We start from the raw sequence: 6,961 nt of genomic DNA on the forward strand, positions 1-6,961 counted from the left end.
GGGGGGGGGGGGGGGGGGGGAGAGTGGAGGCCTGGGCAAACCGTTTCACGGCTGGAGATGCGCCGTCAGCTCCAATTAAGCCCCAAAGCAACCACACCTCAACCCAAGTGCGCGGAGCAGCACCTGCTTCAAGGCTAAACCGGCACGATGCTGCTGATATACCCTGTAGCTCAAGGAATGTTGCAACCACACGTCGGGGGGACGGCTAAACATATTCGTTCCTCGAAGCAAGCCTACCATGATAAAAAGGCGGCCACTAGGGTCGTGGCTAGGATCGTGGACCTACCGTTAGAGCAGCTGACTGAGGAATAGGTTAGGTCGTTGGAGTGGGCGAGGCGAGTAGCAGCCAGCTGGGCAAACCGGCAGGCACTGCCCCAAAAGGCAGCGATCTGCTGAACAGGCAGGGGATAGGGTTGCGAAAAAGACCGAAAACGGGCGGCCATAAATACCCTTCATTCAGGGATGGAGTAAAGGGAGGCGGAGAGGTACTGGCCAAAATCGACAGAGGGGGGGAGGAATGGACTGTCCCCAAAGAGAAATGGAGATACCTAGAGGAAGTGATGGCCGAAATCTACCTCCAAGTCCTAGAGGATAGCCCTGGACCTCCTCCTCTCTGCCAAGATTACGGGCGGTATCAGGGTGGAGCAAATCTTATCGTGTGCGAGGACCATAGGTCAGCCCAGCTCTATAGATTAGCCGTCAGCAAGGTAGGTGAGGTTTGACCGGGAGTCAATCTCCCCTATGTGAAAACAGAGGCACTATTGGGATACCCATGGAAACCTGCAAATTACAAATTAGAAATAGCATGACCCAAGAGGCCGACAGGTCATGGCTAGAGGAGAGCACTTGTAGAACAACCAGGCTACTTTGGCCACAAATTGATAAGAAAAGGATGAAAGACCTGCTCAGCCTCTAAGGAGAGGATATTGCGATAGTCACGGCTTGTGTAACCAGTCATTGGCTACGTGGCAGGTACTCTTCAAGACTAGGAATATTTTCCCACGAATTTTGCAGAAGTTGCAGAGATCAGGAAGAGGATAAAACCGTAGAGCACTGCTTCAGTAGTTGCCCAGCTTTGGCCAAGAGCTGAGCAGGCTTTTTAGGTAGGACCTTCTTTAGCACTCCAATGGAATTATCATGCGTAGGAATAAAACCAATTCTACGCTTTGTAAGAATAACAAAATGATTCTCTGAAGAATCGTCACTGAGGTTCCCGTGTTCTGCAGTGGTACCCCAATGCACCTACCTTCAACCTTTAAGTGAATTGGTTATCTGCAGCGACTGCTACACCAACCTAAGCTAATCTAAGGCAAGGACGAACGGAAGAGTTATAAAATTGCAAGGAAGAACGACGACGTTTGCAGACGAATCATTCGTGCGGCCCATCGTTCGAAATAGATAATAAGGTGGAATCAAATTGAATAAAAAGCTATAACATTTACGTTTTCAGAAAAATACAAATAGCGGCATTCTCTTAAACAAAAAAAGACTATAAAGTAGAGTTGGATTTAGCGTGAATTCCCATCAGTTGTCTCTCTATGCCCTTACAACGAAAAACGAGTTCCCATAGGTGTTTTAAAATTGTATTTCCATTTTTATTAGAGTGTGGGCACAAAAAAGTCTAGTTCACTTTAATGAACGAACGTTCTCTAGTTCAAAAGCTTCCCAAGCGTACTAGAAAGCCTAGAAAATCTCGAAACCTTTACCTTCATCTGGAAAATTTTGTCTTGAATGCTACATAGCCGGTAGGTTACAGTTGTATGTCACACTGGTGACATGCAAAGAAAAATATGTAGCCATTTTGAAACTCAAAGTTCCAGCAAACCTACAGCCACTTGGTCGTTACATTTTGAAATATTCTGCAGGAATGGTAGACCAAATACAATTAGTCTCACTCTTGTAGAACCAGCTGAAATGTTTATCGAACCTTTCGGCGAGCACACCCACTGCCCAGTGCCTTGAAGGTAATTTTCGGGCTCATTCCTAAAATAGCTCTGATTTTAAGTGGGTCCTCCACAGTTAAACCTCTGATTATAGTTAGTTTAAGATAATTATGCTTTTGATTCACTAAGCGGGGCATCAATGTCCACTCGCAATTCGCTAGTGCATCCGCTCTTTAATTCTGGTATTTGTTCTTACGTCTTGGGCCCCTTATTAGGGTACTTTGAGATTTTCAGAAATTGAGACTAACTCTCGTCTATAGTCCTCAACAAAATGCGACCTCGCTGAGGAAAAGGAGGGCACCTGGTGGCTATTTGAGACAATGTTAACCTGCATTCTCGCAATAGTATGACTACCACTTAAATCAACCAAAAGATAGCTTCAGATTGGGTTGATCAATGTACATTTTTGCATATACCCCGCATTTGTTTTGGATCCATCTATATCGAAAGCCATGTCCATACAGACACTGTGACGCAGGGAATTTCGTGATGGGTTTGTGGTTGATTCAGGTGTTTGGTTTAATATAGTCGGCGGGCAGTGTTTTTACACCAGTAACTTAATGCCCGCAATATGACTCCTATCTATCGGTAATAAATCGAGGAGAACATTCAGAGCCTCCGTAAGGAGAAGGACTTGGATTCACTTGTTATTACCAATTGGCCCAAAGTAGCAATCGTTGTCGCTTTATCAGTAGGCTGCTATCTTTGGAGATATCAATGGCGGATTCTAAATATAACAAATTTCTTCTCCACTTCTCTTTGTGACATGCCAACATGGCATTGCCAAGAGGTACTTTTTCATGCCTTTGTTCACCACCCAGACCAACTAATTTTGCCTCCTTATCTACGCAGCTTTTCGTGCTAACATAAATAGCTTTAAAGTTGAAGGAAAGATATTGTAAGTCCATTTTTTCTAGGCTCTTTCCAGTATTTTACGTACTGCTAAAATCTGGTCAACGATAGATTTCACTAAGGCAATGCAATGTTATGAAGGCACATCCGTGAGTATTATTGTTTTCCTAACCCAGTTTTGGTTGGGGTAAGGGGCGTAGAAATCGTCGCTAAACATTGGTCTGGTTTCTTCCACATTTAATACGACGGTTTGGATTTTGATGCTATGGCGATTGAGATTTGTCAATGAAAATATTATACCATTAATAAAAACATAAAGATTTGTTGAGAAATAAGCTCAATCGTCCAATCAGAAAGCAGTGCCTAAAAAATATACAAAACGACTTTTTTTATACATTGAAGCATTAGGTCAGGAGTACGAAATCATATCATATTCGATAGGGTTTCAGTTTTATCCACTGAACTTGAAATCCGGTACCGCTTTAAATTTCTGCTCCTTAATGTTCTTATGTATTTAGCTTACATTAAAATATAATTGCTAAATGAACGACGATTTCACAATTAACTGTCGATGTTCGATGTTCAGTACTAAAAATTTAAAGTTACCTAACCGAACGGGAGCTAACTCGCATTGTGGAAACGGTCCTTAAACTATATTTTTACTGACTGTGCTTTTCCTACAAGGGCATATATACATACATTCCTACATACATACTTATCCATATAAAAGGATACGTAAAATAGATGCTGTGTGGGAGAGAAAATAAAGGTCACCACCAGCCATTTGCACGTGTAACCACTTCAAACGGTGGTCTGCTGCCAAAGCACACATGCTTGTTTGATTAATATGTACCAATATTTACATACATACTATGTGAACACTTATATAAATGGACAAGTGTACATGCCCACATATGAGTACGTATGTACATATGTATGTATAAACATAGGAGTATATATGTACATATGCAAGTGCAGGATGTTGTACGACCAGAGCATGTCGTAATTACCACGTCATGCATGCAGGTGAGTAGTAAATTGAAACATAGACTACATACCGAGAGATGAGAAAATAATTTATTAAAGGCTTAGTGAATAAGTAAATAGATACGAGTATTCTAAGATTGTGCATACCTGATGTTACGAATATATTAAATACATGCATATGAACATAGCTTTAAAGCAAAAAAAAATACATTTTTATAAGAACTGAAGTGTAACTTAAATTTTCATTACGATTTTACAATATATTTTATATAAAAATCACTTTTATGCTACACCAGAGGAGAGCACTCTTTTGGCCCGGGAAGCAGTCAAAGTGCGAGCGAGGGCTAGATAAAGGGAAGACAGTTTACGGGAGGAAGGGTCAACAAATGTCAACAAAGGGGTGCGCTATTCTAATAACCTGCAGTGAATAAGTTAATAATATTTTTAGAAAAATTTCGGATATGCAGTTTTGTAGCCCATTCAATTATAATATAATGAAGTAAATGCAAGTTTCATATATCTCCCTCCCTCAATTAACCCAGGACAGATTTATACATGTCATTGACATTTAAGGCGAGATTCCTGCCGGAAACGTGAATATCTTACGGGACAGCAAAGATCATGCTGCACACTTACATTGCAAAATCCGCCAACTACGATTATTCTAACCCTTCCAAGGCTGGATTCCAAGATACTAGTTGGGTCCTGGTAGACAATTGAAAAGCTAAGTTCTCTCCCGACATACAAAAATTACGCACTACAAATCGCTCATCAGTGGAGAGTCCATCCATGTATACACAGATGGCTCAAAGCTCGAGGGAAGGGTTGGAGGAGGTGTATACTCCCATCACCTGGGAATCTCCATAAGCTTCCGTCTCCCTGACCACTGTAGCGTTTTTCAGGCTGAACTGATGGCAATCGACAGGGCCACGAAACTGGTAAATTGTGATATGATACCCGAAGTTGATGTCTACATCTTCACTGATAGCCAGGCGGCAATAAAGTCCCTCACGAAGCAGTCGACAACCTCCATGGTAGCCATGAAATGCCGCGCATCTCTTAACGAGATGGCTGAGTCATTTCGCCCAAAGGTAATATGGGTTCCGGGACACTGCGGCATAGAGGGGAATTGTAAGGCTGACGAACTGGCGCGACTTGGCACGAAACTTCCTTTTGAGGATATAAACGACGAAATAGGAATACAAACTTGTAAGCTACTCTCCGAGAGGCGCACTAAAGTAGCGAACGAAAGGTGGCTGGACGAAATCACCTGCAAAACTGCCAAACAATTATGGCCGGTGCTCAGCGCCAAACGCACTGGCCTACTACTGAGTCTAAATAAGTCCAATATTGGATTATCAGTATCCGTCATAACAGGACACTACCTAATTGGCAAGCACGCCTATCGACTACGTTTACATGACCTTACCTTAGATGCGTCGAAATCAGGGATCCTCTAAAACTCGTTCAAAGTTCAAAATGGTTTTAGGAGGGATTGGGAGTTGCTGACCCAACATGCGGCATCACAATGGGCCCTGAGCCTAAGTGCGTCTTTTAGACGACCGCGACAACCTAATCTAACCTAATCGCTCATCATACCTGTTCTTTATATGACACAGAAACGTAGACAAAGTCGAACTTAGATAAGGGAAGATGAAAAAAACAACTGCTCTATTTAAGAACTATGACCCTGTTCGTGTGGAACATTAAGATATACACATGTCATAAATATGATTGATGACGCTCCGGTGAGATATGTGCCCTTCAATACCCAATGGGGGGCAATGAAATCAATGGAAGCACAAAGAACTTCCGAAATTTAAAAAACGAGAGGCAATTGTCAAAGTTTTTTTTTGGTCTAGGCTCAAACCGACAAACGGTTTTGGTATCGTATAAGAAGAAGGCAGAAGCTAGCGCACATGCGGACCACTGTCTGGCACCATCTCATGCGTTCAGGTTAATACTGACATAAAATGAAAAATGCATGATATGTGTGACTATCTTGGCTCTGCTTTTATTTACTTACTGAAGGTCATATCGGACTAAAGGCCTAAAAAATTGTAAAACTTCGCTACAAACAGCGCAGTGACTAAGGTTTGACATTAAGTCTGCGCTCTTTGCTAACACTAAGAACCACATAATCGTGCAGGTGTGGTAAATAGTTAAAATTTTTCCTTTCGTATGTGAACATACTCGATTTAATCAAAACTAACTAGTACTGCGTCGAAACTATTTCTTACACAAAAAATATCCACAAGTGTAGTCAGTCCAAGTAAAACTCTTGAAGCTTAAAATTACTTCTTTTTTCCAACAGGGGCACAAGTATTTGTAAGCGCACTTGTGCATATGTGGATATTAGTGCAGGCATTGCTTGTAATATAAATTAGTGAATTTATCTGCTTGCTGTGCCAGCAGAATGTTCAAGGTCAATTGAAATGAATAGTGAAATAAAGAGAAAAAAAAACAGAAAACTAAATGTATAGTAATAACAAAGGCATGCATACGAAATGAAGAGAACATGAGCTGGCGATGAAGGAATAATAAAAAAATCAATAAATTTTAAATGCAACCCTTAAAGTGCTTTTAAGTGCAAGCTTGAAGGATTTTTCATAGCCAGTTCAATGCATTTATAGAGCAAGTGACTGCAGTCAGTTGAACGTAGCTGGGGAGATTGCTCAAAGATTTTTGTAAGTAAATACATATGTATATTAGAGTGGTCCAAAAATTTTTTTTTTCAAGATAGGGTTTGGGGCACCTTTCAAAATTTTCCTCTTGCCGAAAGAGGTGCTGGTACTAAATCTTACGTTTCTAAGTACTCTCTAGAAGTATTGCGTACATATATTAATCAAACAATTGGTTAAGTAACCTAAGAACATTACAAATTTAAATTGTCTATTAAAATATCACAAGCTTCAGTTGTCATGACAATAGTAGCTTTTTATAAAAATCACCAATATTTTTGCTAGTTTCATAGCGATCCGGTAGCGCATTTCAAGGTCATTGAGCACCCTGTATTGGTTGCAGTAGAAAACTGAAAGTTGGTATAGGTATCACAAATATCAAAAGGAAAAAACTGTGGGGGTGCCCCGTTTTCTAGGATGACATTTTTTTCCAAACAAAAATTGGACCACTCTAATGTATATACATAGTACATAGATCAGTCAATCCATGTCAAATCG

Source organism: Rhagoletis zephyria, unplaced genomic scaffold, assembly GCF_001687245.7.
Source record: "Rhagoletis zephyria isolate East Lansing unplaced genomic scaffold, Rhagoletis_zephyria_1.1 Rzeph_scaffold_01245, whole genome shotgun sequence".
In the NCBI taxonomy this organism is placed as follows: domain Eukaryota; kingdom Metazoa; phylum Arthropoda; class Insecta; order Diptera; family Tephritidae; genus Rhagoletis; species Rhagoletis zephyria.